We start from the raw sequence: 21,625 nt of genomic DNA on the forward strand, positions 1-21,625 counted from the left end.
CTCCCTTTTAGTCTATCTGATCTAAGTTCTATTTATACATTGAACTAAGATCGTGGCTTGCATCACCACTAACTAGGTCGTGGCTTACATCACCACTAACTAGGTCGTGGCTTACATCACCACTAACTAGGTTGTGGATGTCGTGGAGGTCATGAGATCCTGCATGGGTCCACTATCTCTTTGTTTGGTCCGCTATCCTGCATGAGATCCTGCATGAGTTGACACCACTAAATAGATCGTGTAGTGGAGGTCGTGGAGGTTCTGCATGAGTCCACTATCTCCCAGTTCGGTCGAATACTGAGACCGAACTGCTGAACTATTGCCGAGCAGCTTTTGCCGATCTGAGAGTAGAGCTTGATTGGTCGGCATTTACCGAGCTGTAGGCTGGGGCCGAACTCTTTGGTAATGCCGAACTGATACTCTTCCTTGGGCTTTGGGCTGATGGGCCGTCACTGCTATTGGGCTTGTTTAGTACGTACCCCATCACTACCCCCCCCGAAAAGCGAAGTGAATCACTTCGGCGAAGCGAGTCACTTCGGCATTCTGGATAAAGGTACGGGGGAGGCTGACGTTAGGGGACGTGCCTTGCGCGTGACTGCATTAAATGCGACAGTAAAATCCGGCCGTTGAATCCTGAAAAGGTGGGATTCGAAACGGTGCGATGATTTTGAAATCTTCTCCGAATCTGATAAATACGTCCTTTCTTCATCATTTGAACACTTTTGCTATTGCTTCTTCTGCATTCTCTCTCTTTTGCGTAAAAATTTCCTTCCGCTTTCAAGAATTTCTTCAGAATTTCTTCAGACTTTCAAAGAGTAAGAACTATGTCTTCTTCTTCTTCTTCTGAGTCAGGTAGCGGTAGGAAAGGGGATAAGGGGTCTTCTATCCGGAAAGAATCCGGGGAGAAGACCGTAGAGTATTTTCACAGCATCTTGAGTAAGGATACTGTGATATCCCTACACAAAAAATATTTTTTTCCTGGGGGGAAGGTTGCGATTCCCGACGACCTTCATAGGGCTGACTCGCCGCCGGAGGGTTACGCCACCGTTTACGAAGCCTGCTTAGAATGCGGGCTTCGTTTCCCTCTTCCCCCACCTTTTGTAGAGCTTCTTGATTTTTTCCAACTCCCTTTAGGTCAGGTGACTCCGAATTCTTGGAGGCACTTATCGGCCTTTGCTGCCGAACTGCGTAGGCTAGATAAGGATCTGTCTCTGAGGGCAATCCTTAATTTCTTCCAGTTTAAGAGGAAGGGATCTTGGTTTTACCTGATCCCTTTACAGCCCTTTAGAGCCTTTTGTAAAACCAAATGGCCGAAATGGCAAAATCGTTTCTTTTTTTATAATAGGACAGCGGCTCCGGGCTTTCCCTGGAGAGGGCCGAAGTCCGTGATTCCTCATCCTCGGTTAGAACCGTTGGACGAGCTCGAGGGCGAGCTCAATAAGATTCCTATGATTAGGAAGCAGTACCTGGAGTCTGAGCTCGTCAAGGGCGACTTCGTGTTCGACTCCTCGTCTTCGGACGAAGAGACTGAGGGTGAGGATTTCTTTTTTATGCATTACTGCCTTGACGACGAAAACTAACCTTGTTTTCTTGTTTTTTGGCAGTGAACTTGCTAAACAAGCTCGGTCGCAAATCCTCCGAATCTAAGGAACCGGAGAGGCCGAAAACCACCAGCTCGGCGTCTGATGCCTAGAAGAATCCGAAGAGGCAAAAGACCTCTTCGGATCCAAAGAAGCCGGAGTCGACTTCGGCAAGGGGGAAGGGGAGGATTCAGAAACCCCCAAGAGCGCCAGAGAAAGACGTGGTCTTGGCGCCTCCTTCGGAACATATCTGTGAGCCCTTTTTATGGCCCACGGACTTCGCCGAGGTGAATTCTCTTCTTGATTTTCTGGCCTTGCTTTTTTCCTGTATTTTTTGTGGCCCCTCGGTTGACTTTTTCCTTTTTCCATTTTCAGAGGAACGATATGCTCTCCAAGCTCGTCGCCGTTGAACTCTCCAAAGCGTCCAACGATTATGCTGAGATGCAGAGGAAGTTGAATGCTGCTCGTCACCAGGCCGAACAGGCTCGGGCGGACTTTGAGAAGGCAAGGGCCGCTAGGATCTCGGCTCAGGATGAAGCACAGCGGGCAAAAAACGAGCTCATCATCCAGCGAGAGCAGACGAAACGGAGGGATGCTGCCGCCGTGGTTGCCCAAGGGGAGGTTCTCCGTGCTTTCGCGGAGAAACTCTTTCTGAGCAATCAATTTTCGGCCTTTGTCGGTGATCTGCTGAAACTGATGACCGATAATGCCGAGCAGGGGCCCGAAGTCGTCCTGCCGCTGTACGGCCGAGAGATAGCAGCTCGTCTCCAGAGTCTGCCGCTCCTTGAGGAGCTTGCTTCGTCCTCGGTCCTGCTTTCTGCTGACCGAGTTCGTAATTGCCGAGCTGACCGGGACGAGAATATGGAGGCTATCTTTGCCTCCTTAGGGAAAGTTTCACCCGCTCCAATTTTCCACGGAGAGGGTGAGACCGAGCAGCTTGATCAGCAGACCGGAGACAGGCAGGCCGAGCAAGAGGTGCTGCTGATCGGTGATGGGGGCACCGAGCAGGCTGGGGGGAGCAGGGAGGCCGAGGCTGAAGCTGAGGCAGACAAGGAGAAGGAAGCTGAACCTCACCGAGGAGCCGGAGACGAAGCTGGCGGAGTATGATTTCGTCTCCCTTCTCTTAGTTTAGTTTCTTCCTTCTTGTAAAATGGCCTTGAAGCCCTCGTGTAAAAAATTTTTTTCTTATGAATGAAAAAATTCTTCTTTCTACACTTGTGTCTTCGTATAGCTTTTCGTACTCTCTTTTACTCCTGTTGTGGTTTACTACCTGCTCAGTAAAATGAAATGCCGAACTGACATAGCTGCTTTGTATTCTTAACTCTTAAGGAGCTGGAGGTACTTCACTGGAAGCGGCTGTACTCTTCCGCTTTAGACGAAGCTGAGAAAAAAGCCATAGCTGACCAGATGAAGAATGACGAACTCTTGGCTTGTTTAGTGAAGCTGGAGGCCGACAATAAGGACTTAGAGTCCGAAAAGAAAGATCTGGAGGCCGAGCTGAACACTGCCGTCGCTGAGAGGACTGCGTATGAGGATTTCATCTGCAGGCGTGGGGGAATGACCATCTCTGAAGTTCAGGAACGAGTTGACGAACTGTGGGAGGAATATCATGTACTCTGGAGGAACAATGCGCTGGAGAGCTCGGCTTGCCAACAAGTCGTGAAATCATTGCGGCGCTGGGCTTCTCGGTACGACATCATTCTTTCCCGGCGTCCCTCAATCGAGAGATTCCTTAGGCATTTCCTGCCAACAGATGGTCGCACTCCAGCTCAAACCTCTGATTCACTTGCTCAAAACCCTACTCCAAGTCAGCAACGAACTCAGGAACAACCGGAGACGTCAAGACGAGAACGGACTCAGGAGCAACCGGAAACGTCAAGACAAGGACGGACTGAAGTTCGTAGAGGAGCTGTGATTATGAGTGAGCAAGATCAACAAATGCTTCGTGAAGAGACTCTTCGCCGCCGAGGTGCCAGAACTTCCCGGACTCAGGGAAGAGGCGGTAGGTCGATCAGAGCATCTCGTCGACCTGCTTATTCTTCAGCTGCCGAGAACGCCCGAACTCGGCTTCACGAGGATTTTTTGAATAGGTGGCTCAACTTTAGCAACCGTGGACAGTAGAATAGTCCTTTGTAATAGCGTAACGCCTTCTCGTAGGGCAGCGGAGTTGTATGCCGAACAAGATTTAATAAATGAAATTTTCATTTCGCTTCTATCACTGCGTATTTACAGCTCAGCGAAAAAATTTCATCGTGCTCGTCCTCGGTCTTATGAAGTAAAGTTCTTTGACCGGACTCGTCCTCGGTCTTATGAAGTAAGCTTCTTTGACCGGACTCGTCTTTGGTCTTATGAAGTAAACTTCTTTGACCGGACTTGGTCCTCGGTCTTATGAAATAAACTTCTTTGACCGGACTCGTCTTTGGTCTTATGAAGTAAACTTCTTTGACCGGACTCGTCTTTGGTCTTATGAAGTAAATTTCTTTGACCGGACTTGGTCCTCGGTCTTATGAAATAAACTTCTTTGACCGGACTCGTCTTTGGTCTTATGAAGTAAACTTCTTTGACCGGACTCGTCTTTGGTCTTATGAAGTAAATTTCTTTGACCGGACTAAGCTTGTGTCCTAATTTGGCGAGTTTTATCGCTCGGATCGGACTTTCCCTTGTCCTAATTTGGGGATCGGACTTTCCCTTGTCCTAATTCGGCGAGTTTTATCGCGTGGATCGGACTTTCCCTTTGTTGCAGTTCGTTTCAGACGAACTGCTTGTTTCTTAAGCTGAATTGTGGTCTTGTATCCTCCTTAGAAGCTTGGACTCACAATCGTTGGCTTATATATGTTCTAAAAAGGGGATCAGCCTTCGAAGAACAAGATACCTCAGTAACATTTGTAAGAGACGACACGCACATAGACAGACAAAACGCACATAGACAAACATGAAAAACAAGTAAAAAACAAAGCACATACCCCTAGGACCGAACTAGACACAAGACTGACTGACCGGACTGTCTCTTACAAATGGAACTTCTTGAGGTTGGAAATGTGCCATGTTCGGGGTACTTGTTCTCCTGACATGTGAGTCAATTTGTAAGACCCTTTGCCGAGGACTTCTGACACCCGATATGGACCTTCCCATGTGGGTTCGAGTTTGCCCAGCTTTTCTGCTCGGCTTACTTCGTTGTTTCTCAAGACGAGATCTCCCACTTGAAATTGCAGCTTTTTCACCCTTTGGTTATAATACCGGGCTACTTGCTCCTTGTACTTGGCTGCTTTTATGCAGGCCAATTCTCTTCTTTCTTCGGCCAGATCTAGTTCGGCTCTCAGTCCGTCATCATTCATTTCTGAGGAGAAATTTAGAGTTCGGGGACTGGGTACGCCGATCTCAACCGGAATCACGGCGGGCGGGCGGCTTCTCAGGATTGAGACGTGGCCCCAATCGGTCTTGCACCGGAGTCCTTTGAATCCTTTCAAAAGGAGTTCGGCGAGGATGTCCCTGATCGCCAAAAGGAGTTCGGCGAGGATGTCCCTGATCGCTATGATCGGGCTTCCTCCTTTCTCCTCGGGATGAGCTGTCTAAAGACCGTTTGCGACGGTCTGCCTCATCGGCACGGGAGAACTGGTCCGCAATGTCCCACATCTCTTGAGCTGTTTGCGGACTGCATTCCACGAGCTTTCTGTAGAGAGCTCCGGGCAGGATTCCATTTTGGAATGCCGAAATGACAAGTAGATCATTGAGATCATCTACTTGTAGGCATTCCTTGTGGAATCTCGTCATAAAGTCGCTGATCTTTTCGTCGCGACCTTGACGTATAGAAAGCAGCTGAGCCGAAGTGATTCGGGCTTCCGCTTTCTGAAAGAACCTCCTGTGGAAAGCATCCATTAGATCTCGGTAAGATCTAATGCTGCCTTGGGGGAGGCTATCGAACCACCTTCTTGCGTTCCCGATAAGCAGCTCGGGAAACAGCTTGCACATATGGACTTCATTGAGACCCTGGTTCGCCATGTTATACTGATAGCGTCCCAGGAAGTCATGAGGATTCACTAACCCGTCATAAGTCATCGACGGAGTTCGGTAGTTCTGTGGCAAGGGAGTTCGGGTGATATCGTCCGAGAACGGAGTCTTCAATGCTCCGTACATGGCGAACCCGACATCTCTTCGGTATGGAGGAGATGGAGTTCTCCTGTGATTCCGGTACCGAGGAGGAACAGGAACATGTCGGGGTTGAGGATTCTTCTTCCTGGAAGACACGACACTACTGCGGTAGTGACTTTCATGTCTGGATGAGGAGGGAGAATCCACCGTTTTCGTCTCCGGCTTTTGGCCCTTTTGCAGGAAAATTAAGAACTCTTCCTGCTTCTCGGCCAAAAACAACTTGACAGCCTCGTTCAAATCGGGCTGCTGGGAAGACTCGGTGCGATGAGTCTTTGAGCGGTTTGTTCCTTCTCCGTGAGAACTGGAAGTAGATTTCTCCCGAGGCTGTTTTCCAGACCTGCGGGCTGGACTAGCTTCCTCATGGTTATCACGGACGGAAGCACGGGTATTATGTGATCCGGTATGCATTTTTTTGGTGGAAGAGGATCAAAAACTCGCTTTTATCACAGATTTGGTTCTCTGTTTCCCACAGACAGCGCCAGTGATGATTGGGCGAATTTTTGATGGTAGTAAATGCAGGTAATAAATATAGATCACGACACAAGGAATTACGTGGTTCGATTTACTGAGGTAAATCTACGTCCACGGGAAGAAAGGAGGGCAAGATTGTATTGCTTGATCTGGTTTACCAGCTTACAAATACAGACTTGCTATATGATATTTGATGTCTAGAGAGCTTTCTTTCTCCTCCCTTTTAGTCTATCTGATCTAAGTTCTATTTATACATTGAACTAAGATCGTGGCTTGCATCACCACTAACTAGGTCGTGGCTTACATCACCACTAACTAGGTCGTGGCTTACATCACCACTAACTAGGTTGTGGATGTCGTGGAGGTCATGAGATCCTGCATGGGTCCACTATCTCTTTGTTTGGTCCGCTATCCTGCATGAGATCCTGCATGAGTTGACACCACTAAATAGATCGTGTAGTGGAGGTCGTGGAGGTTCTGCATGAGTCCACTATCTCCCAGTTCGGTCGAATACTGAGACCGAACTGCTGAACTATTGCCGAGCAGCTTTTGCCGATCTGAGAGTAGAGCTTGATTGGTCGGCATTTACCGAGCTGTAGGCTGGGGCCGAACTCTTTGGTAATGCCGAACTGATACTCTTCCTTGGGCTTTGGGCTGATGGGCCGTCACTGCTATTGGGCTTGTTTAGTACGTACCCCATCAGAGACGTTATATCTTCTTGAACTTTGGTTTATAAAATAGTTACTTGGAGAGGAAATGAAAAAAATGTAAAGAAAAAAAGAACAAATAAAAGAGAGAGATTCGCCTGGTGTATAATGCTAACTCCGTCCCGCATTAACTGTTACATTTACTTTTCTGCACTCGTTTTGTAAAAATGATAATAAATAGTTAAAATAGAGAAAGAGTAAAATAAGAGAGAAAATAATATAAAAAAACCTCTTCTCTACCTTATTCTCTCTCTTATTTTACTATTTCCCGACTTTAACTGTTTATATTTATTTTTACAAAACGAGTGCAGAAAAGTAATGTGACAGTTAATGCGGGACGAAGGTAGTATAAGATGAAAAAGAATATGGATTGAGCCTAAAACGTCAAAGATATCTGTAAACATCAATCATTTGTAGCTTGGAAATTCTCCACAACCTCTTATTTTCTTTCTACAAGCCCACCACTTGGTCCATGACTTGTCTTCTACACTGCTCTGGCTAGTGCATGCCCATTATTTATATTTTACTCCATTTATGTAAATTTATAATAATTTAGTGGAATAATAGCCCAACCTATAGAGAACAAAATATAATCATACTTGTCACAGAATTTTAGTTTTTAGTGACTGTTTTCTCTATCATGATTTTGAGTGGCGGTGCTCCAAATGCAACAAGATATTGTAGTTTGAATAATAATGCCCAAGGAATTGTAGTTTTTATTAAAGTAAGGAAAATTATATGAATAGTTATTGCATTTTAGTTTTTATTCTTTATTACTACCTCTTGTCCAAATTAAAATTATGATGTTACATTTATTAGTAGGCAGGATTTAGAAGTTCTTAGTTAATTTGTTTGCTAAATGGAGAGACAAAAAGTTTGAATATTTTAATTGATAAAGAAAAAGTGAATATTTTAATTGATAAAGAAAAAGTGGTTGAGTGTATTAATTGGATGGAAAAATTATTTTATTATTATCAGAAATAAAAATGTGTCATTTTATTGTTATCAAGTACACTCACCATTCTTAAAAAATAGACTAGTTTTACTAATTAGGGTTGTCCCCCAAAATTAGACAAAGTCTAAATATGGAAAGTTTTTAACCAATTACACATCACTAATAATATGGACCCCACAATCGAACACTACATCCACTACCTTTTATTTCTTTATTTTTTATTCGGTCTCTCTCTTACTTTACCAATTACACATTAAAATCGTGTCATATATAAGTTTGTCAATTTTTTGAGCGGAGGGAGTATATTCTAAAAATAATAAAATTTGAGTAAAAAATATATCATAAACAAATTTTAAAATAATGAGAACAGGCATTTAAAGAAATTTAAAATAAATTTTTAAATTTAAAGAATAATTCCGTGGTATAAATTTTTGAGGAGAAACATTTGCCCCACCAAAACCTCATGTAGTTACACCTATGGATATTGGTCCATAAAAACCATAAAGTTTGGATTAATTCACATATTTTCAATGATTTTTAAAATTAGTCTATAATATAGTAACAAATCGTACATTATATGTGTGTATTTCTCGATTCGACCTAGATAAGATATTTTCGACAAAAAATATTTTACTGTGGCAACTTTGAAATAATTATGATATGTACTAGACTATTTAGCTTATGGGAAGTATTATCAAAAGCCATATAGAAAGTCTCATTAGTTTAGTTGATCCAAGTAAGATAAAAGGAGGGAGTAACACTGATTCTTTGCCAAACCGAATATGCTTGGCTTTAAAAGGATATATAAGAGTGATTTAATATAAATTATTAGTGTAAAATATAGAAACTAAATAGTTAATGGGAAAATTGATTTGTCGGCGTGGTTATTTCCGTTTCAAATGTTCCATACGATAGTGGAAACCGATAATTTAATAATATGATGGACAAAAAAAGTACATAGTTTTTAGGTAAAGAAGTTACCCTTAATTATAATCTTTAATTTACATCCGCTACCAATATCATAATTGAAGCCCATTAAGATTTTGCTAACGAGATAAACTTTACTTTACTTTGGATATATAAATAATGGACAATGCTTATATTCAAATTGAAGTAATTTTAAAGACCAAATCAGAGGCCAATTATCTACCCATTTTTAAAAATTTGTAGTCATAATTAATCTAATTAAATATTATTAAATATTGCCTATTGTATTATAATATTTCGTAATATATGGCGGGAAGATTCTTTTATAATTTTAACTTTGGCGGTTATTATATTTTCCATAATTCCAACTAAGTAAATATGGGAAAGATTTTTACATGATTCAACTACAGTATTTGTAGAGAAAATCGGGTTTGGGGGAGTTTACAACTAAAATAACGAAAATGTACCCACTTTGTTAATTGTTCCATATATGGGAAAAACGCCACCCTCATTGGCGTTTCATTAAGTAAAAACGCCAGCACGGTAGACGTTTTACAATTTCGACTGATTTTATATAACTACGGCGTAAAGTGTAACACGCCCACTTGGTTGGCATTTTTAAATAAAAAGCCATCCGTGTTGGCGTGTTTAGCAAATTAGAAACGACGGCACGATTGGCGTGTTTAACGAAGATACGCCAACGACGCTGGCGGGTTTCAATTTAAAAAAGCCAACATAGTAGGCGTGTTTAGACAGAACAATATATCAGCCTCTCATCCCCAAATCGCAAAACTCACACCACTCACCTCGCGATTTTATCCAAAGCAGCGCCTCTTCGTCGCGATTTCGCCTTCTTCTCCGTGATTTCGCCCTCCCTCCATCAATCGGTGCTATTCTTCCCCATTTTCATATACTTTGAAGTTAGTATGCTTATCTTTTACATTATTAGAGTAATTGTTGGATAGTTAGTTAGGGTTTGAAATGTGTTGTGAATTGAGTTGAAATATTGTGTTGAATTATTGTTTAGTTTGAATTGTTAATGTTGTGTAGGTGAATTGTGTTATAAATTTGTGTAATGTTGTGTAGGTGAATTTGTGTAATGTTGTGTAGGTGAATTTGTGCATTTTTGTATTGTGCATTTTTGACATTGGTGTTCCATTTTGTGATATTGACTTAAATAGTATCCAAGTATTGAAATTGTTTAGGTTTGTGAATTGTGTAATTTGAATTGTGAAGGTTGTGTAGGTGAACTATGGCATCATCTTCAAGTGCTCGTCGAAGACTCTTATGTGGTCCTGAGGACCCTTTTGTATTATATCTTCAGAGACAACACGTCTCTAATAATATATGAGCAGGAGTTCCATCAGAAGACGTACGCTGCAGAAGATACGAAAGAATCATTTGGGATGTTCCCATACATCCTCGTGTTTTGGCAGTGGTAGACGAGATGGGGTTCGTCGGGATATTGAGGTGTGGTCAACCAAAAGACATTGACCACCATCTTATCACCGCATTGATTGAACGATGGAGGCTAGAGACTCACACGTTTCACTTTCCAGTTGGTAAAGACACAGTGACATTAGAAGACGTGGAGGTCTTATAGGGCATCGAAATTGACGGTGATGCTCTGACGGGTTACATCCCCCTAAGGATGTCAACTATTGGAAGCAAATTTCTCTGAATTATCTTGGCTTTATTCCAGATGCAGTTGATTTGAATGAAATGGTTTGGAAGCAGACAAGCTTATCAAATCAACTGAGGATTGAATTGAGTGATGAACACGACCTGTACATATATGTTCAACATGCTCGTGTTTATTGTCTGCTGTTACTTGGTGGTTTGATGATCCCGAACGCATCCGGGAATAAAATTCCATTCTTCTACTTGCAATTCTTCATGGATGTAGAACGATGTGTTAGCTATAGTTGGGGTGGTGCGACTCTTGCTTGCTGGTACCACAATCTATGTGAAGCTGCCCTTGCTAGGAGGACCGATATCGGGGGAGCTCTTACATGTTATTCGCTCATAATTTAATTTTTTTAGATGGACTGGTCTGACATCATATGTAAAAGCACCCGGGCATTGCATTGAAAATTTCAGAGATTAGTTCTCCATAATGCACGCCAACCAAGTAATTTACGTAACCTAATTTATTTTTTATTTGCTGTTTTGATTGAATTTGTTTTGACTAAATTTGTTTCATATGTAGTTTATTTGGAGGCCTTACGTCATGCGAAACCTGCCGGATGTTTGTGTAGACGGTCGTCCTATATGGACGTCGAGCACAACACTTATTTGCTGGAATCTGGTTGAGCCACACTTGCCACAACGAGTATTGCGACAATTTGGGATTGTCCAACCGTACATCCCGCTTGTCAACCGGTTTCACGGAACTGATTTTGTGAAACAGGATCGTCGTGGCAAATCTGGCCGGAATTGGGTTGAGTACCACGCCAATCATATAAAAGATTGGGACAATAGGCAAAACATGGTTTGGACTGATGTGGAGTACTCAACTGAGTCTATTGCTACTGATGAGTATATGGATTGGTTTCGCCGGATAACTGTGGTGTACTTAACAAAACCTGGCGTGCATGCTCAGGAGGGCTTCCATGAAACGACATCCTCTCATAGCTACGCGGTAAATTGAAACAACTATTAATTATTTAAATTTATATGATGAATGTAATTAACTTTGAAAATTGTAGGTGGAGATGCTTCACAAAATACGCCACTTTCTAAGTGGGCAAGACATGACATGACGACCGGATTTGTTCACAATTTCGAGGATGGTTGAAGATGGCCTGCAGATATCTGGGGAAGCTGAGATGATGGACTACCGTCCTTCCCAGCCCTCTGAGCTGGACATTGACATGCCCGTGAGGCAAAAAGGGAAGCGACGTGGAAAGAAGAAAACTGGTGGAGAGTCGTCATCTTCAATGATGGATGCTCATTTGGTAGATGATTCCGATGACGATTTTATGCCTCCACCTCCACCAAGATCTGCAGTTCGAGGTCGTCATTCTGTCAGCCACACTGGTGGTACAGGTGAATATATCGGTCTCAGTGATGTCCACCATTCTCCACCTCGGTCTTTTGTGCGAGATGACTTTTTTGGGGATGATTTAGATAATGCCGTCGTTCAAGATACTCCTCCGTCTAGACTCCTTACTTCCAGAATCGGGAAGGGAATTCGTGGCCTGTTTATGCGGAAAAGGCGCGACGATTGAAATCCATGTTTGTGAACCTTATTTGTTTATTCAGTTGAACTTCGTGTTGTAAACCTTGTGATCATTATCTTTGATAATTTTACAACGCCTTTCTGTTCTTAAGTAAATTTTTAATATGGGAATGATTGCATTATTTTGAATACGCATTGTAAAAAGCAGGATTGAGTAGAAAGGCTCTGATGAAAGCGGGAATGGTTGGCGTGTTATTGAAAAACGCCAACGGGGCTGGCGTTTTACACTCTGTAATGACTCGCCGTTCTGGTTGGCATGTTTAAGGAAAACGCCATTCATAATGGCGTTTTACAGAAAGACACCATCTCGGTTGGCGTGTTTACTAAAAAATGCCAACAGGACTGGCGTTTTACACTCTGATGTTTCAACTGAGTTTCAGCCCAACGGAAATGCAACCATCTCTGTAATGACTTGTCGTTCTGGTTGGCGTGTTTAAGGAAAACGCCATTCAGGATGGCATTTTCCAGAAAGACGCCATCTCGGTTGGCGTGTTTACTGAAAAACGCCAACAAGACTAGCGTTTCTATTCAGAAACATTTTTCAATTTTTCAATTTTTCATTTTTCCATGCCCTGCAATACAATAGGTAACATATTGACTACTACATAAGTCCACAGAAGTAATATATTGAATACTACATAAGTCCACTCCGTAATCAATACATAAGTCCACACAGTAATCAATACATAAGTCCAAGTAATCGATACATAAGTCTAAACAATAAGAAGTTGGGCAGTTGCGCCTGTCGTGACCAGGTTGACGGCATTGTTTACAACGTCGTCGAGCTCGTGGTTGGTTAGCTTCACGGACATCCATCTGATTAGGAATCCTAGTTGTACGGTACCGACCGCGACTTCGAGGCATTAACTGAGTTCTTGAACACTGCAAAGTCCATTCAGGCACGTCCCAATAATCTGGGTGTCTGAGTGGATTGAACACCCCAGAATATTGGTGTATCCAAACACTTGTGTGGTATACGGGATTCACAAGCGACATCATGTTGTCGTTTCTAAACCGTGCAACTGTCGCTGCATGTGAACACGAAAGTCTCCATATCTGCCACTTTTTACATTTGCAGTTCGACTCCAAGTACAACACCTTCCACTTGTTACCACCCTTTCCCCCAATTCGACGTCTTGTTCGAAACACATAAATCCCTCGACAATTGTACCAGGATTTTGTTTTTGTATTTCATTCAAATAAGCTGATAAAACTTTGAATGACCACTCCCATCCACCATATATAGGCTCAATAGCTGTCCTCCGAGCATACCATGCTTTCTTGTAACTAACTTTCACATGAAATCTATTTTCAATATCAACCACAATAGCTTTTACCTTGTAGGTAGGATCGTTTTCTATATGATGTCGAACACTCAATGATATCATGGACGACGAAAGATTAGCGTGCCCATTATAATTACGATCCCCCATACAAATATGAGCAGTGCTAAACACTCTAATTTGTCAGTGTTCATCATGCTTTCTCAATGTTGCTCGACACTCCCACAAATATTTCGGTAATGACTTATCTTTCGGATTTCCTTGTGGCCACTTACAAACTGCATGACATCTCTTTCCTTTACTTTCAGCAACTGTATATTGCTGGATCTTTTCCAAATGCCAAAAAGTCACAGTTGTCTTCAATTCCAACTTCGTTCTAAATTTAGTATGCAAAACGACATTGCTAGGATCTTTTTCACTCCAATAATGTACACTCGGATCAGCAGGCTCAAAGTTCTTTGGATCAAAACTATCATACGTATCTGGTAAGGTGCGAAAATAGTTCATTCCACGTTGTGGGAAGAGTGGAACTACTCTTCCTCCAACTGCTATTTCTCCAAATACTGTTTCTTCAGCTGTTGTTTCTCCAACTGGAATGGATGGTCTTGAATCAACAAATTGTTCATCATCAGACGGATCACCATCTGAGTCTGTACTAACACTGTTTACATCTTCAGAATCATATGATGATTGTGGCTCAAGAAAGTCGGCTTTAGCAGGACCTATAATGTCATCAACCACATGACAATTGTCACTGTCCCCTAAACGCACGTCTCCAATATCAAAATCTTGTGTTGCAGCGAAACTTGGTTCTTGGGCTCTCGTAGACGTACCAACATCATAACTTATGACATGATGACTTATTTGTTGAGTAATTGCTGAATACTCAACAAATAATTCAATTTGACCTCCTGTAGCCATACTCTCACTGAACATTAGTGACATGCACACTTCTTCTAGTAGAGTACCTATAAACGTGACTCCGGATCCAACACATATAGTACGTATCCTTATTATTTGAACTTTGTTTTCAAATATGCTTATCCCCATCCTTTCACAAATTGTTTCCACAAGCTTATCATAGGAAACACTTTCATCCAACATAATGAATCCTTTTGAAAAAGGAGGATCATATGAAATAACTGCTCCGGGAATTATCTTTCCCCCCAATATAAATTCACACACCACGTAAACAACTTGAGCAATTAGAGAGAATGGTGGCTTGAGAATAGAGAAGTTGAGATTGAGAAGAGAAAGACTTGTTAACACAAGAATGGGGTGAGTAGAAATGAAGTGGAAGGGGGGTATTTATAGGGGAAAAATGTGATTAAATTAAATAAAAAAAATTTCAAAATTTCAAAATCCGGCGGAACCGCCGGTTTCGTCAACGGTTTTTGACGAAAACTGGCGGTTTCTGAACCGGTTTCTGAAAAGGCTAGGGTGTTGGTCAGAAATAGGCCTGAAAAGCTGTCGGGAACCGCCGAACCACCGGTTTGGAACCAGCGGTTCAAAACCGCCGATTACGGTTTGCATGAAATTGAAACCTGAACCGGCCTAGGGGAACTAGCGGTTCCAGTCACGGTTCGAACCGTCGGCGACGGTTCTGGTTCCGGGCCGGTTCGGTTCGGTTTGGGGACCTCTACTTTGTCTACAATTAAATGTCTCATTTTTTTATCAATGTCTCATTTCACTTTTATTCTTTTTAGTAAATGGACTTCACCTCTCACTAACGAGAAAAAATCTAGTCTAGAGTCTAGACATACTATTTGGCATAATGAGGTAGTATGCCCATTATTTGACAAGTGTAACTCTAAAAATGTTATATTCCAACAATACATAACTATACATGGAAACTAATGGATATAAATCTACATTCAATTATTACTTTAAATTATGGAAAATTTTCCAAAATATTTTGAACCTAGTTTAAATACTTTCAACTACTTATTGAATCTAATGGGAGAAATATATGCATAAAATTATATTTTAACAAAAGTTTTAAATACTTTCAAGTACTTATTGAACCTAATGGGAGAAACATATACTTTGTTAAATACTTTCAACTATTTAAACAAGAAGAAAACGCCATCAACGTTGACGTTTTAAGCAGAACACGCCAACCTAGTTGGCGAGTTTAAATAAGTACCGTATTTTTTTAAATTCACAAATTCAATGTAAAACGCCATCACGACTGGCGTTCTCACCTAATAAAACGCCAACTATCGTGTGTACTTCTACTTCATTGGTACCTTGTTTTGGGTCAATAGAATATTCAAACACCCTTACGCTTAGAACTGATTTTACTAGTAAATCAATGGACGACACGAGCAATCATTCTACGCAGCAAAGTATGTGGAACTGCATCTATAGAAAATAATCACAAAAATCACGGAACAATATTTGATGAGTTACGATCTCCAGTTGTTGGCTCGCTTTTTTATTCTCATTATGAATCATCGGAGGACAAAAAAAGGCGATCCAATTTAGTTATATCGATTTTAATTGTTTTTGTTATGCTATTCGAGCAACAACAGTTATAGCGAATGTCAATGGGTCTTCGTTTTGAAAGATTCTTCAGTGAATTGTGTATTGATTTATTGTTTGATCGTAGTAGTGAAGTATTTTTAATTTCGAATGAACTATGTTATTATTGTAATGAACTTTGTTTTCGTCTGGTTACGTAAATGATTCTTTGTTTTGAATGAATCTTTTAGTGAATGATGTAAAAATTTATTCTGTGTATGGTCGTAGCAAACTATTAATGAACTTTTTCTAATATCCGAAGTCGATTGTTTTTAGTTAAAAATATCATTATCCTTTGTTTAGTCTTATGAAATGTTTTAGTTAATAATGTTAATATTCATTCTGTGTTATTAAGTAGTGATTAACTGTATTTATTTAATACTCCTTCCATCCACGATTAATGTCTCAAGTTTTCTTTTTCATCCGTCCACAATTAAGTATCTCGTTACTTTTAACTACTTTTGGCAGGACCCCACATTTTAAAAAATCATCCCACTCACATTTTATTAAACTAATATATAAAAGTGGAACTCACACACCAATAACTTTTTCTACCTACTTTTCATTACATTCCATAAAATCCGTGCCAAGTCAACTTAGGACACCTAAGCATGGATACAGGGAGTAATTTTTTTATCTCAGTGTCATATATCCCTAATTATCCGTCCCAGATGAAGCCACATATTGACCAGATATTTCGAACTCCTGATGATGTTACTATTTTTTATAATAAATATGCCCGACATGTAGAGTTTGACACGCGTAAACATTGATCAAAAAGAGTAGGAGATCTTGACACATGTCTATATGTTATGTGTAGTAGAGAAGGTAAGAAGCAAATGAAACAACAACAGTGTAGGGCTAAACATAGAAGTTCCACTAGAAAGTGGTTTTTTTCAAGGCTAAAATTGCATTTAAGTTTTGTTAAGGGACTGGTTGTTCCTTCGGAGACATTCGATAAAATTGGAACGATAAAGAGAAGATTAGCATGGCCTCTGCGCAAGAATGACACGCATAAATTGAGAAATGATCCAAATTGTTAAGGGACTGGTTTTGTTGTCAAACAGTTTGTTGAATGACATAATCATGATATAATCGTATTACATTATAAATGATTTATGATGCTTAATCGCAATATTGATCTACATGAAATTCATAGGGGCTGTGCATGTTCAAATATTTGTCATGCGTTGACTTTTAGGCTGCTTAATGAGGTGCTCGGTGGGTTAGATTAGCTGACTTAATGGAAGTTCGCAACCACATGCATGACCTCGGAGATATTGTTCGCAACCAAATTGCCAAGAACAATTTCCTTTTGTATGGTACACTATATCATTCAGCACAACCTACTCAACAAATAGGTATGGCCAATAAGTAGTGATTATGTTGCATGATTATGTTTTGATTAAGGTTTATATGTATTAAACATGGTCTCGACTATCCTGGTGCAATATTTTTGTGTTCATGATGAAATTTTAATGTTTCCGATGTAGGTATTAAAGAATCTATTTACTTATGTGATGATCTACAGGTTCATGCCTTTTTAAGGATAAGGATTTTTTGATGAGTTCATTGATTAGGACCACCTTTATATCTGAATCTTAGAACAGTTTCTTGGTACTCTAAGTCTCGTTGTAATCTTGTTGAATTTCTTATGAATTACAACAATGCATTGGATACCCAAAAGAACAATAACAACAGGTTTGAATATCTGGACTCTAACACGACCCAACGTTGAAAACAAATTCGGCTCCATGCGTCGACAATCTACAGTGATAGTGGTTTTAAAGCAATTCAAGATGAGATTGAGGAAGCAATAGTTATTTGCACAATGGTAAAGACTTCGATCGATGGTGACACTGGGATTTATGTGATTAATGACAAGTTCTCGAAGAATTGGTCTGTATCATACCCCACATCTTCTGATTCATATTTATGTAGTTGTAAACTATTTTAGAGGCTTGGACTTGTATGCAACCATATTTTTTTGGTCTTAAGAAATAAAAAAATTTAAGTTGCTCCTTGATCATTTACATGAAGGACGTTGGTTGAAGTCCAAATTTGTCAAGCTTGTTCATTTTGGTTTTGATGATAATTTTCAAACAACTCTCATTGTGGATGAGGCAAGACAGACATGGAGGGATATGCATGTTAATTTTAATGAGGTTGCACATACTATTGAGGAAAATGGTAATAAAATTCATGCATTTGCCCATATTATTGTTGAAGGCAAGAAAGAAGTATTGGGCGAAGGTCTTGTATAGTCTATCTGTGACACGAAGCAGATGATTGAGAATTTCTAGGTGTCTCAAGCGCCAGTAATATAGGTGCCCGTCCTCCTAACATTGTCGAAACTAAGAGTTTGGGAAGACGGCCTGTTTCACGCCTTGGGAAAGCTATGAAGATGAGTGCGAAGTCTGGTCGTAAATGTGCCAACTATGGCGAGGTTGGTCGTCATTATTTAAGGAATTGCGACAAGATAAAGGAGAAATAAAAAAAAAAGTACTCACTCCGTCCCACAATAAGAGTCACACTTTTCTATTTTGATCCATCCCACAATAAGAGTCCCACTACATTTTTACCATAAATGGTAAGTAGCTCTCATATTCCACTAATTCACTTCATTCACATTTTATTATAAAATCAATATAAAAAATAGGTCTCATGTTCCACTAACTTATCCAACTCACTATTCTTTACATTTCTTAAAATACGTGCCCACAATAAGAATGGCTCCTATTATAGGACATGGGGAGTAATTGGGTATTCCTTATGCCATTATGTTTTGATGTAATTTTCCAGTTGAACTGTATTGAATCGTTTTACATACTAATGTAATATATTTGCAATTTTGTTTGGTGGCGTTCGGTTGCCATGACTAATATCATGAGACTATCCATCTAGGATTAAGTTGTGGGATTATTTTAGTTGGAGGGGGAGGCTATGACTAATTATCATGAGACTATCCATCTAGGATTAAGTTGAAGGATTCAATCTTATGAACCAAACATGATACATATTTAATCATGAGATTTAATCTTGTCAACCGAACACTCTTTTGAGTATTATATTAATATTTGATTCTCTGGAATGACGTTGAATGATCACTTTTATAAACATTGATGTCCTTCATTTCTCCGATTTGATTTAATGTGTATCGAAGTTGAATATATACTGATTTTTTCCGATTATTATTATGAAACAAAATTATGTGATGCAGTTTTTGCGTGTTCCTGGTAAACCTAATTTTTTATATAATGAAATAAGGGCGTCCCTCCATATAGTAATTATACAAAAAAATTGAATTGACATGAATGTATTTATAGTTGCAGATGTGCTTCGTTGAACACGTATATGTCCTTTATATATATATATATATACAGTTCGTAGTCTCTTTAAAATTTCTTTGATTGAAACAAAATCGCTCTCCAATCAAGTAAATATGTGTCCTTGATGAAGCATTTTAAATATTTATTGACAATATGATTTGAATGTGACTGAAATAAATTTTGATAAAGCATGACTACATGAATCCAATATTTAAGTGAGGTGAAATATGTATACAAAAATTTTGAACACAATTCTAATATTTGGAAATTTAGCATCAATTTCAAGAATATGGTCGCATCTCAACTCCAAAACCTTAACAAAGAATTACCTTACTTCTTTAGGTAATTTGCTTTCATTTTTTCAACGTCAATATCATTGTATTTGCTTACCTTTTCATAATATCTTGTTGTGATCAGCTTGTTGTGGAAATATCATTGTATTTGCTTACCTTTTCATAGTATCTTGTTGTGATCAGCTTGTTGTTGAGGTATCCACGGCCGTGTACTGTATTCATCAAAGCTGCACAATATTTCGCTCTCAAGTTCTTCATTACTCCCTTACTTGTTTTTTTTGTCAGTCCCACAATTCCAATATTCTTCGTGCTGGCCCTTATACGTTTCCATGTGTATCATCAGAAAGACACCACAATCATCAACATTGTTTATTGTCCTGCATGGTATAGTCTTCGTCTCTATTTTAGAGAAAACTGTTTTGTGAGGACCAATAAAGAGCAATGATCTGTTATTTTGTGATATACGAAGAAAGTTTAATCAAAAGCGAAGAATACGAACCAATGTCTCTGGAATGTCACTGTAGTTCTTTGCGAGATCATTTACGTCGCCTTTTTTGAATTGTCTATTACGACGATACTTCATCTTTCGTATAAAAAACAAACAACATAGTAGTGTTCATTCACACATATTGGGAATAAGACCTACTGAATGAAACATAATGAAACAAAATATAACATAGTAAATATGAGAAATTATTTGGTATACTCAAGAATTGTACCGTTTGCATGTCTACCCATCTATAATTTGGTTTATTTCCTTCACCTCGCCGTCTAAGTTGTTACAAAACTCACCACGCAATGTTTTGATATCCACAATGTGAGGCCTTGTCATAATGGTGTACAACAACTATATATTAACATAGTTAGGCACTCCATTATAGATAGGATTCATGTATATTAACCATTTGTACTTACACACTATGTTGTGAAGAAGAGTCGTCTTGCTGAGTACGGTGATTGGTACTCTTTTATGTTATTCAGGTAGGAGAACCATGCATCAATAACGCCAACCAACTTCTGAGGCATTAAAGAATATAATTCAGAGATGCTGTATTTTGCACTTTGTGTAGCTGAGCAAGTAGTGTTTTTAGAACCTGAATCATACCAGCATCTATCAACTTTACAGAAATAGATAAATGGCTACAAGCAATGATTGAGGAGATTGAGTTACTGATTATGAACAAAACTTGGATCCTTGTGGACAAGGTTGAAAGCAGAAAAATAGTAAGTTGTAAATCGATCTATAAGAAGAAGTTAGAGTCTGCAAAGAATAACCAGATAAGGTTTAAAGCAAGATAGGTTGCAAGGGGATTAACAAATGAAGAAGGAGTTGACTATAATGAAGTGTTCTCTCATGTGGTGAAACATACCTCAATTCGAATTCTACTTGCAGTTGTGGCTAAGAGAAACTAGGAACTCGAGCAATTGGATGTCAAGATTGGATTATTGCATTGGGACTTGGAAGAAACCATCTATATGCAGCAGCCTCCAGGTTTTGTAAAGCTAGGGGAAGAGAACAAGATATGCTTGCTCAGAAAGAGCATTTATGGGATTAAACAAGCCAGTAGACATGGCATATAAATTTTTTGATGAATATGTTCTGAGCAATGGCTTCAAAAGATCAAGAGATGAATGTGTGGTTATCAAGAAGAGAGGTGAAGCTGTGGTTGCATATTTGCTGTTTTATGTAGATGACATACTAGTGGCAGGGGAATGCAAGAAAGATGTTCAAAGAGTGAAAGATGATATCGGCAAAGCCTTTGATATAAAAGACCTTGGTTGTGCTAGCGGGATTCTTAGCATGAACATTGTGAGAGACAGAAGCAAGAAAGAAATCTGGCTCAATCAATCTGATTATGTCAGTAGAGTGATTGAAAGATTAAAGATGGAGGAGACTAAAGAAGTTGGGACTCCTATGTCCCAGCATTTCAAGCTGTCAAAACACCAGACACCAAAAAGTGAAGAAGAAAGAGAAGAAATGCAACTAATACCTTGTGCTAATATTGTTGGCAGCATTAAATATGACATGATTAGCACTAGACCTGATGTGGCTCAAGCCATCAATGTGACTAGTCGTTTTATGGCATACCATGGCAAGCAACACTGGTTGGCACTTAAGTGAACTTTGAGATATCTAAAAGGTGCAAGAAATTTTGGCATCTTATAC

At 39.9% G+C, this 21,625-nt stretch overlaps 1 non-coding gene across 1 annotated transcript; it reads left to right on the forward strand.

Annotated features, from left to right (window-relative positions):
• Positions 1–16,774: 16,774 nt before the first annotated feature.
• On the forward strand, positions 16,775–16,877 carry LOC121773078. Its single transcript, XR_006044654.1, has one exon. It is a non-coding gene; the product is annotated as a U6 spliceosomal RNA (small nuclear RNA).
• Positions 16,878–21,625: the final 4,748 nt, after the last annotated feature.

The sequence above is a fragment of the Salvia splendens genome, chromosome 16 (assembly GCF_004379255.2).
Source record: "Salvia splendens isolate huo1 chromosome 16, SspV2, whole genome shotgun sequence".
Lineage (NCBI taxonomy): Eukaryota > Viridiplantae > Streptophyta > Magnoliopsida > Lamiales > Lamiaceae > Salvia > Salvia splendens.